The sequence below is a fragment of the Nicotiana tabacum genome, chromosome 19 (assembly GCF_000715075.1).
Source record: "Nicotiana tabacum cultivar K326 chromosome 19, ASM71507v2, whole genome shotgun sequence".
In the NCBI taxonomy this organism is placed as follows: Eukaryota; Viridiplantae; Streptophyta; class Magnoliopsida; order Solanales; family Solanaceae; genus Nicotiana; species Nicotiana tabacum.
In genome coordinates, this window is record NC_134098.1 from 4,762,873 (window position 1) to 4,775,361 (window position 12,489).

At 35.8% G+C, this 12,489-nt stretch overlaps 1 pseudogene; it reads right to left on the reverse strand.

Moving 5' to 3' along the window:
- Positions 1–646: 646 nt before the first annotated feature.
- On the reverse strand, positions 647–8,349 carry LOC107779304 (uncharacterized; annotated as a pseudogene).
- Positions 8,350–12,489: the final 4,140 nt, after the last annotated feature.

Genomic DNA, 12,489 nt, shown 5'->3' on the forward strand with positions numbered 1-12,489 from the left:
TAGTTAATTGGTCACCAAACAACTTTCTTATAAATAGAAGACTTCTCTACTCATTTGTATAATAACATCATCAAGAAAAGTTTATTAATTATCTCTATCTAAATTCCTCTTACTTTACTTTATTTTATATTACACCATAAGTTGTTGTTGTTTGTTAAATAGAAATTTATGGTAAGGATATTTTTGTTTTGAAAAAATTAAATTTCTATTTATGTTCAAAAGTGGTTCTGGTTGTTGGCCATACATCTCATAAATTTTAAAAAAGTGCTTTTTATTTTAGGAAACACTTTGTATAAACACTTTGCATACAACAAGAACTTAATGCTTCTTAAACAAAACTCTTAGTATAAACATTTTCATCCAAATAGATGAACAAATTTGTTTGGCAGTAACCAAAGTTTTTACTGAGTCTGGTAAATACTAACAAACCACACCAAATCGTCATGATTTTAAAGCTGCAGACAAAGAGAAAAATTATATTTTAGAACTGTTTGGGAGTCGTGATAAATCGGTAGGACTTTGCGCTACATTTAACCTAGTTATCCTGTTGAATAACTCATACCAATTGACATAATTTTGTGCGCTTATAACTCCTACCTGATGGGCAAGACTTTGTGTAATATTTATTCTGCTCCAAACGATCTTATTTGAAACAAAGCCTCCAAACACCACTACAACAATCTCAATTACTAATTTAGTCAAATAACACCAAATCAAGAATGCCAAATTTGTCTCTTTCAATACTTTCTAAGGAGCAACAATGAAGTTTTGAGATTTTAAAGCAAATCCTAAGCGCTAATTAAACTCGAAAAATAAAGCAAAAAAGATAGTACATTATAAAGGGAAATCCATCAGGAAGCATAATATCTTTGCGTCTGAGGCCTGTAACAATCAAAGGAGCAGTTAAGCAAGAACAAGAATACACTGGGATGCCATTAGCCAACTAAATATGACAAGAGCTTGTTACCTCCAACACATTTACAAATGTCTCGTGATTAAGAACTGCTAGAGCTCTTAGCCAAATGCCAGAGCTGCATACCTCATTCGCCAAAAGCGAAAGGAAACAAAGGAGGGAGACACAAGACAGATTAATAAGAATATAACAATAATCCCACGGTTGAACAGCTATTTTGTTGGATTTCTAATCCAAAATTATGCAAGCACATTATGCAGTACAAGGTAGAAAACAAAACCTGAAGTAAATCTGCTCTATCATAACATGTATAGATTGTCTTATGGTACTGCCAATGTGTTTCGCCAAATGAGAGAGAGATAGAAGTAATGTTTAGACTAGACTAGAATAACAGTAGGAACAGGACGAATGTCCACGCCCAAAGTCATATTAAACAGAACAAAAGCAGTAACTTAAGGGGCGGAAGGATCATATTAGTAATACCACTTAACTTCCACAAACACTTTTATGTTTCAGAAAATAAAATAGAAGTTGCTTTAGATAGATGGTTGCTATAATCATCCTTGATTCAGTTTAGCCTCTGTGTTCAAGAGGACGATAAACGTAAGTAACATGCCTCTACTGTACATAATTAGCTAAACTTCTCATTGGGGAACTCTAAGCTCACATCAACCCACTTGTCTTCACTAATAGGAAGCACAATAGTACCTGTGGGGAAGACCTCATCCGGAACGGACCTGTACACTGACCCTGTCACAAAGGAGGTACCTTTTAGTTTCTGCAATCTTCGTTGCACTAGAATTTGCATTAGAGATAGTAGATGAATTGGATGGTGTCATTGCATCTGATGATATAGTTTATCTAGGCAAATGGCACAATGATCCAGGTGAAGAATGTGATTTCTCATTTACAATGAGCTCTTACATGCCCTGTGAAATTGGAGATGCATTAACCTTTTCAGCACTTATGGACTGTGGAGAGATATGTTTAGAGCGAGCCATCTCCTCTTCATCTGCCAAAGGCATGAATATTTGATTGCATCGGAAGCATTGCTAATATGCCAATCACATTAGTCGGTAATACATGATGAAAACTGACCTCTGAACTTTTCTTGACTAGCAGAAATAGACATTGAATCCATGCAAGGTTCAGTTTTGAAAATTTAACCTGCCAAGTCCGAGGAAATAGTTGAATGATCACTGGTATAAAAGAATTTGCCTGAAATTGTAAGAAATGTCAATTTACGGCACAGAAGTATTTTTCGATAGTCTTCCAGCTGCACTAAAATTCCATTCTTGTTAATCTCAAGACAAACAGCTATTAGCCTGAAAAGTTGCTTTAACATCAATTTGTCTCAAGAGTAAAGAAGGCAGAAGAAGAACACTTACATTTTGTTAAAGCCATATAAGCAACCTTGGCTTCTTCTGCAACTTGGACTTTGCAGCTTCCCCATGAAAGACTTCTCCTTCAATTTCTACAACTTGAGAAGGTTAGATTCAGACAACCAAAGTTCTTCATGTTGTGCCAGTTACTGCATGAAATTCTTGTTACTGATGGTATTACTCTGGGCCAAAACGAATAAAGAGAACAAAAAAAAAGTCACTTACTGAGAGTATAAAATCCATAAGAGTGGTGCAAGAATGACATCATCGACTGTCAATTTCCGTGCCAATTTGCAAAATGAAAACTGAAAAAACTACCGATTCAATTCATATTAACTGTCTTTTAAGGCTTTTGCACATCCCCCTTAAGGATGAATTAATGATACACTAATTGGAACAATAAGGATGAATATGGAAAAGAGAAATAAATGCTTCTTGTTTTTTCTGAAACTTCAAATATTTGGAACATATTCAGTTTGCCATTCACAAGATATACTGTCATGGTTTCTGGAAGCATCATAGATGAAACATAAAATACAAAAAGCAGTAATAGCAGCAGAAAGCTCTTGCAAACTGTCACAAAACCCTCCAGAAACTAAATATTGGAATAACAAAAAAACTACTGGTTATCTTTTTGTTAAAAGGCCATCCACCAAATTCAAGCTACGAATATCCCTTACATAACAGACAGTTCTTCAAATCAAGAAATGCACAGGGCAAAAAGATACTAATACAAATGGTTAACAAGTCTAGGATTATCATTTCTAGTGGTATTTACTATGTATTTAGTTATCTTTAGGTATCATCATTTTCTAACTTTTTGAATATGGTTAACAATTTGCCATAACTTAGACTTTGCTTTAGAATCATTATTTCTAATATTTTCTTAGGTCTTGGTTACATTACATCAATCATAAATGGAATAATAAAGCTGACATGACACCATCAAGAACTCCAGGTCAGATGAGAAACTACTTTCCGTGTTACGCGAGGGAGTGAATTATGGTGCTGGCATTGGCCCTGGAGTTTACAACATTCATTCGCCAAGGATTCCATGGCAGAAGAAATTGCTGACAGAATCAGCAAGATGCTCGCAGTTCTTGATGCCAACATACTTTGGGTTAACCGCAGCGGTGGCTGGTGAATTGTTCAAAGGTCCTGCTAGAGCATACAAGACTGCAGAGGAAGCAGAAGCTGCTGTTGCACATCTTCACTAGTGACACTGGCAACAGTTGCTTTTCAAAAGGTAAAATACTTCATAATCTAATTACTCAACCTATCTTGTTTATCTCTACTGTATCTGGTTTTTATTATTTGTTGTTTTGACAAATTGAAATTTTTTTCTATAATATTTAATATTTTAGAAACAGGCAGAAGAAATGCTGCCAAGGTTGCTTATATAGCCTCAACAAAAATGTAAGCTAATAGCTAATACCTTCCTTTACTTTTCTACTTTCTTTTGACATCTTTTCCAATTTCAGGCAACTGTTTTCCTCGGACTTGGAATGTGGAATCTCCTAAACTGAACATTGCATGGAAACTAAGGAAACTAAATCTCCAAAACAGTCCACAGGTGCTGAAAAGGTTACTGTATCTTTTGAGAAGTCACCTTCTTCAGTGGAATCATTGTGCAATTTGCCTAGAGAAACTAAATCAATAGCTGCCCATATAAGACAATCTTTACCTGCTAAGATTGAGCATATTTAACTCTGCAGAAACATGCCAAGTCAGTTAATCTTTCCACACTTTTACTGGTGACAGATTGAATATTGTGAGTGAATTTGAAATTCAATTAAACAATGATCGTCGGAGTAGAGACTCTGCTAAATAGCTGCTCAATCGGCAGCTTTATTTCTTATTAATCCATGTCTTGTCTCTCCCTCCCTTATTTCCTTTTGCTTTTAGCAAATGAAGGATGCTGCTATGGCATCTGGCCAAGAGCTCTAGTAGTTCTTAATTACAAGAAATGTCACAAATGTCTTGGATTTGACAAATTCTTGTCATATTTTAGTTTGACTAAATGACATGCCCGAGTGTTCTTTCCTAACTGCATTGATGGTTACGGGCCTAAGAGATACTATTTGCTCCCCATTATCCATGGCTTTCTAGTTAATCAACCCCTAAGGTTCGTCCATGAAACCAATTGGCCGTTTATGCTCTTGAACAATGTAACACATAGTAGTTACGTACGATTTTTGGTATGTGTATGTCCAAATGAGAATGTGCCTGAAATGGTTATCGTGTGTTACATAATTCCCAAATGCACCGATCTGCATACGCGATATAATGGTAATTAAAGGTGTTAAAATGAGACGAAGTAGACCCAAAATCATATGAAAGAAGAAGTTGTCTCAAAAGACCTACAATCTTTCAGAACCCAAATGGACTTAACTGAGAAAAATCAAATACATATTTGTGAAAAGTTTTAGGATCATATAGAGGATAAATAAACAATTTTTGAAGAACATACAAAAAGTAGGAGACGATATAGCAATGTCAGACAATATGCCAGAGTCAGAACCAACATACTATTTCTCTCTAATTTTTGAATATAGGAGTAAAACTGCTACGGCAATTTCAAACAGAACTTCTTGTCGGATCAATTAAGGTGATTCAAGCTCACTGGGTGCCGGCCAACTGTGAGCGGAGAAGCTTAGCAGCAGCTACCATGTTGCTGAGTGCAGGCTAGAATTCAGTATACTTGCACGAGGCCACAATCGGCATTGACCATGGACTGGAAGCATTTTCTCAGCACCTATGGACTGTGGAGAGGTATGTTTAGAGTGAGCAGAATACTTGGTTGCATCAGAAGTACTAATAAACCAATAGCATTAGTCGGAACGAGTACATGGTGAAAACTATGAGCCATACTTGGTTGCATCAGAAGTACTAATAAGCCAATAGCATTAGTCGGAACGAGTACATGGTGAAAACTATGAGCCATACCTCTGAATTTTTCTCGACTAGCAGCAATGGACAGTGAATCCATGCAAGGTTCAGTTTTAAAATTTTCACCTTCCAAGTCCGAGGAAACAGTTGAACGATCACTAGTACGGAAGAATTTGCCTGAAATTTCAAAAAATGTCAATTTACTGCACAAAAGTAAATTATTCGATAGTCTTCCAACTGCAATAAAATGACATTGCTTGTTAATCTCGAGACAAACAACCATTAGCCTGAACAAAGTTCCCTAAACAACAATTTGGCTCAAGTGTAAAGAAGGCAGAAGAAGAATACTTACATTTTGTTAAAGCCATATAAGCAACCTTGGCAGCAGTTTCTTCTGCCTGTTTCTTGAACTTTACTGCATCCACATGAAAGAATGTTAGGTTGTGAGGCTCAGCGATCCTAATTGTTTTACAGCATCCCCATGTTAGCTGTCTTTTAAGTTTTTTGCACATGCCCCTTAAGGATGAATTAATGATACACCAATAAGGATGAATATAGAAAAGAGAAATAAATGCTACTTGTTTTTTTCTGAAACTTCAAATATTTGGAACTAATTCAGTTTGCCATTCACAAGATATATTGTCCTGGTTTCTGGAAGTATCATAGATGGAACATAAAATACAAAAAGCAGTAATAGCAGCAGAAAACTCTTGCAAACTGTCACAAACCATACTAAATATTAGAATAAAAAACAAATTCCTCCAGAAACTACTGGTTATCTTTTTGTTAACAGGCCACCACCCAATTCAAGCTACGAATATCCCTTACATAACAGACAATTCCTCAAATCAAGAAATGCACAGGGCAAAAAAGATAATACAAATAGTTAACAAGGTAACCATTCGTATGAATGAAGGCATCCGATAATAGATACATTTCAACGGGTTTTACCTTCTGAAAAGCAACTGTTAGCAGTGTCATTAATGCAAGCTGCGCAACAACAGCTTCTGCTTCCTCTGCCGTCCTGTATGCTATTCCTAGACTTATAATGTGTACACATAAGGAAACTTGCATCATTAAGAGTGCAATAAAATATGATTTCAAAATAAAGTAGAGTGGCACAACAATCAAATAACAAAACTGATGTACCTCCTCAATAAGCTGGCTTGGAAAGCTCAAGCAATGTTCTAATTTCCATTCTTCCAGCTTCTGCAATTCCATTAGATGTGATTTCTTTCGCAGAGGTAAAAGAAAAATGCATCATCGTGATAAGTATTGCTGAATAAATCAACTGAATTACATATCACTTCTTATTTCCCAAGTGAAATTGTGGTATCATGTCAAGCAAAGAAGGATGCTTCGCTATAACATCTATTAGTAACTCTACTGTACTTGCATCAAATGAGAAGCCCCTTTCATTCATTTCCTTCGAAAGGCTGTCATTTCAGTAACTTTGCTAAACTTGAGAAATCCTCGCACAATAATATCGTAAGTGGCATTGTCCGGCGAACAACCATTCTCCTCCATTTTTCTTAGCATATCTTTAGCTTCGTCTAACAACTCTTCTAGACAAAATCCATTTATTATTATATTGTATGTTATCACATCGGGAAACAATCCAATTAAAGAAAGCTTCTCAAAAATAGCATGAGCTCTATCGAGCTGGCCAGTTTTGCACAATCCGTCTATTACAACATTGTAAAATTCAATATCAGTATCTTCTCTCTTTCTTTCCAACTCGTGAAATAGCAGCATAGCTTTCTCAACAAGTCCATTCTGAAAATAACCACGGAGCAAAATGCGATTAGTGCATAAATCAGGCCCGAGCCCCGTGGATAGCATCTCAGCAAAGTATTTTTGCGCAAAGTCAATTCTTCCAACTTCAAATAGACCTTGCAAGATAGTATTGTAGGTAACAATGCCAGGTTCCAATCCGTTTCGAGAAATTTCATGAAACAAATGCATGGCCTCATCCAATTTCTTTTTCTTACAATATCCATTTATTAATATGTTATAGCTAATAATGGTAGGCTTAATGCTCTTATTAATCATGGAATCAAAAAGGCTCCTTGCTCTATCCATTTGACCGCGCAAGCAATATCCATCAATTATCACATTGTAGGTGACCACATTAGGCTCCACACCTTTTCCATTCATGTGTCTCATTACCTCCTCAGCATCTTCAACTTTCCCTTCTTTGCAAAGTCCATCTGTCACTATAGTCAAGGTGTGAACATTTGGATAAATAGTAAGATTTACCATTTCAGAGAACAAAGTCCTAACCTTTTCCCACTGACCAAACTTACAGAAACCATCAATCAATGAACTATATGTGACAACGTTTGGAGTCATGCCTTTTTGTTTCATCTCTTCAAAAAGGCTAATAGCAGGATCTGTCATTCTATCTTTGCATAGGGCATCTATAACAATTTTGTAGATGTATGTGTTGGGCTTAGTGCTTCCTTGTTCCATTACCCTAAGCAAATCGAATGTTTATTGAGTATGGACCATTTTGCTAAGCCCATTCATGACAATTGAATACATGACTTCATCAGGCTCACAAATATTCTCTCTCACCAACTTTTTGAACAAGTTAACCGCATCTTTTATCTTATTTTCCGCAAAGAGTCCCCTTAGTAAGGTGCTAAAGGTGATAACATCAAATGGATTGCCATTCTTCAAGTAAATAGCTAACACTGAAAATCTCAGTCAGAACGATGCATTAGGCAATAACTGTTAATTGCTATATTCAAGATGGAATCGCTAATTGGGATGCCTAATTTCAGCATTTCTTGAAAAGGGGAAAGAACAGCATAGTAATGCTTCATATTTACCATAGTCTTTAATAATTTCGAGAAGCTAAAAACAGAAGGAAGAGACTGAGATCTGACCATTCGACGAATGAGACACACAGCATCATCTAAACACTTGACATTCTCAATATTGCTATGAGGTGAAGAAAAATCTCTGATTGCAATTGCCGAAGCAGAATGGGAATTAGCAAAGAAGGAGATAAAGCTGGGAATAATACCATTGCAAGAGTAACGCAGCAGATGAATTCTCGCCATCTTCAAGTTGGCTAACGAATTTTGTTTGCGGGTGGTGCTCGCTCTATCTCGGTGTGCCCCAATTTTGGGATATTTGTGTGCCCTAATTTTGCCGGAAACTTGGTTGTCACGTGACAATTATTATTTTCTATCCATAATTTGGTTTAAAACAAATATTCCAGATTATAATTCTAGGATAACTTATACTAAAAAAAATCTATTTATATAAGATAAGTTATACTAAAATTAATGATAATTCTTTTTTTAGCTAATATTTTCAACCAAAATAAATTTATTCCCAAAATTTATACTTTAATAACTTACCTAATCCCTTGAACCAAACGCCCCTAACTTCAAATCACCTCGTCCCAATACTTCTTAGGCCCCCCTCAACCTCTTCTCGTACCTGCCAGAGTAAACCGCTCACACCTCCTAACCGGAGCATTTAGGCTCCTCCTTCGCACGTGCCCGAACCATCTAAGTCTCGCTTCGCACATCTTGTTATCTAAGCACGCCCACCCTCTCCTCATTTCTGCTACTTTCATCTTCTGGATATGTGAAATCGTAACTGGATAACACTCAGCCCCATATAACTTGGCTGGTCTAACCACCATTTTATAGAACTTACCTTTAAGTTTCGGTAGCACATTCTTATCACACAGGACCCGAGACGCTAACCTCCATTTCATCCACCCCACCCTGATGTGGTGCGTGACATCCCGTCGTCTTCCCATCTTCTTATATAATAGACCCTAGGTACTTAAAACTCTCTCTCAGGGATGACTTGTGAGTCAAGCCTCACTTCCACATTCACTTTCCCCGACACGTCGCTGAACTTTCACTCCAAATATCCCGTCTTGGTTCTACTCAACTTGAAACCTTTGGACTCCAGGGCCTGCCTCCATACCTCCAGTATCTCGTTAATGCCGCATCGCGTCTCATTAATCAGAACTATATCATGAGCGAACAACATACACAATGGCACCTCCCCTTGAATATGGTGTGTCCGCGCTGAAAAGGCTCTAAGTCCCCTCCCACAGTCTTAACCCGAGTCTTAGCTCCATCATACATATCTTTTATCGTCCTACTATAAGATACCAGCACACCTTTCACCTCCAGGAATCTCCAAAGAACGTCCCTAGGGACCTTGTCATACGCCTTTTGTAGGTCAATAAACATCATGTGCAAATCCCTCTTCCTATCTCTGTATTGTTCCACCAATCTCCTGATAATGGAAATCTACACAAAATATCCATAAAACCTAAACTAATTTCTACCCTCAAACTAATTACAAAGACTACCCATATGGTTAAAAATAATTACCCGCCCTTCACTTATCTTTTGCCAAGGCGTTGCATTCACAAATCACGACATCATTGTTGCTATGACCATCTTCCCCCATTTCTCATTTGTGTTCTTAACTCATTATTTAATACAACTATTTATAGAGACTATGGATAAATCACTACTTTCCTAACATATATGATGAACATATTTTCTTTTTGTGGATTCTCATAGGGAATGATCTAAGCTTAAGCATTTATACTTGTAGCAAGAATGTGATTTTTAAGTAAGATGACATATTATAGTACAAGAAAGGATATTAATCACACCGAAATTTAGTTTCATTTGGAGTTAATTTGAGGTGCTTGGGATTGAATTTTTAAAGACCCGCCATTGTTGAGCTTGAAGCTTTTGAATTGAAATTTCAACTTTAAGATTTGTTGTTTGATTCAAAATAGATATTTTAAAAAGTTATTTATAGTATCTTTAGAAAGTTCATACTGGAGATTTAGATTTATTATTATAAAAAATCACATGCACAATTGAAGGACCTTGAAGCTGGAAACTCATGTAGTGCGCTTGTTGAGTTTGGAGTTATTTTGATCTGATTCTGCTTGGAGTTTGTTTGAAATGTTGATTAGAAGTTGTAGCAAAAGTTTGAGCCAATTTGGTGGAGATTTTGCAGTAGAGTTGTGAAAATTAAGTTGAACTAGCAAAGAAGATGGATTTGTACTGTATAGCAAAATGGTATACATGTATACCACTTTAGTATATAATTTTTAATTTAAACAATTTATTCTAACAATATACTCTTATAATATACAGTATAGTGTAATAGTATACCGTTATAATTTGGTCCATTTTAAATTTATTGAAAATTTTCATTGGAGATTTTTAAATGTTTAATGGAGTTTTCATGCCTTTTTCATATTTTTATTAAACAAAAATATTTACTTTTAAATGATGGAGGTTGTGGCTAAAGTTGAGCCAATTTGGTGGATATTTTGCACTAGAGTTGTGAAATTTGGGTTGAATTTGAGTTGACCTAGCGAAGAAGATGAGTTTATACTATATACCAGAATAGTATACATGTATACCGGTTTGGTATCATAGATGACTAAGCTCTTTTTTGAAGTAATGAACCATAACTATTTAATGCGAGTAATGATATATACCATGTGGGTATCATAGAGGACATACAAGTATTTTTTTTTCTTTTAAAGGAATGAACCAGTCCTCTTTGATACCCTATTAGTATATGATATATACCAAGTTGGTATCCTTTTGATTGGAACCTTTTTTAATGTTTCAAAAGAGTTTTCACACCTTTTTAATTTTATTAAACAAAAATACTTAGATTGAAAATTTTGAATGGAGGTTGTAGCTAAATTTTGAGCTAATTTGGTGGTGATTTTGCACTAGAGCTGTGAAATTTGGGCTGAAATTTAGTTGAGGTAGCGAAGTAGATGAATTTGTATTGTATACCAAAATAGTATACTTGTATATCAATTTGGTATCATAGAGGACTAGGCTCTTTTTTAAAAGAATTACCAGACCTCTATCTTGTTAGTATATAATAGGTAAAATGGCCTACGGGTCATTTAAACTTGTACCCGTTTGTCAACCCGGTAGATAGACTTAGAACTTCCCCATTTTAACACTTCAACTCTATAAAATGTATATAAATACACACCTCTAACGGTTGACCATGCTTATGTGGTAACAAGGTAACTGATGTGGCAGTAATGCGTGATGCTCACGCTGAAAAGGAGCGTGGAAATATTTTTTAATTAAAAAAATACTAAAATAAATAAATCATCAATCAAAAGAAAAGAAAAAAGTAAAGAGAAAATAAAACTCAACCCACTTTTTCCCTCTCACTTCCCAGTTCCCACCCATGTCTTCCCTCCCCTTTCTTTTCTTTTTTCGCAATTTCACTTTTTGCCATTGCTACACTATTTTTATCATCTCCATTTCACCACATGTGTCTTTTACCACTATAGTACCCAACAAAACTAAAGATCATACCTTCACCATAATAGAAAAATCACCATGGGAGGCGAAGGAATAACTGTAATGGGTGGACCATCGATGGAGGTGGAGATGATAATAAAATTACTGAGAAAAATAGGATGTTGATGGACAGGTAAATGAGATCTATATTAGTCATTTTCTTTCTCTTTACCTCAATCTCATCTCTTACTTGTGCAAATCATAGAGAATTGTAGAGATAAAAAATTTTACGAAGAAAAAGGTTATTTGGCCAGCAATCTTGCCACCAGATCTTCAAATCAAAGTTCAAATAAATCAAATCATTGGTAAATAAGATCAAATTAATATTGATTTGTCCACTCAAATCAATGTTTGGTGAAGGACAAATTGAAATTATGGTACTCTTACCAATCCTAGGCGCAAACCGAATCTAACTTTGCTGCAGTTATGACGTCGTGAATCGTGATAACGAAGAGTTGTTCATACCATATTTTACCGTGATCTTGTAAATGTACCGCATTCATGATACACATGTTTAGGAGTGTCTCTCTCTCTTTTTTTTTCTTTTTTTGTGCAAGCAAATCCTGTAGATGAAAGAAAAGGCACAAGGAAAAGATTGCGGACTGCCGTTGTCGACTTGTCGTCGTCATCGTTGATTATCTGTTTCCCTCCTCTTCCCATCGAAACATGCATGCAATACTTTTGTCCTTTTTTCTAGAAAATTTATAAATGATTCAGAATTAGAAAAGCAGTGGTTGCACCTCTTAGAGCCTGTTTGGCCAACCTTCTGGAAGTCAAAAGTATTTTTTTTTGTCGGAAAAAGTACCTTTTTAGAAATTTGATGTGTTTGGCCAAGATTGAGAAGTGTTTTTTGAACAGCAGCAGCAGCTTCTTAAAAGATTATCTTCTATCTTCTGGAAGATATTGATTTCATATATGATAAGACACTGATAAAGATTGGAATTTATCAGGTTTCAAGAAG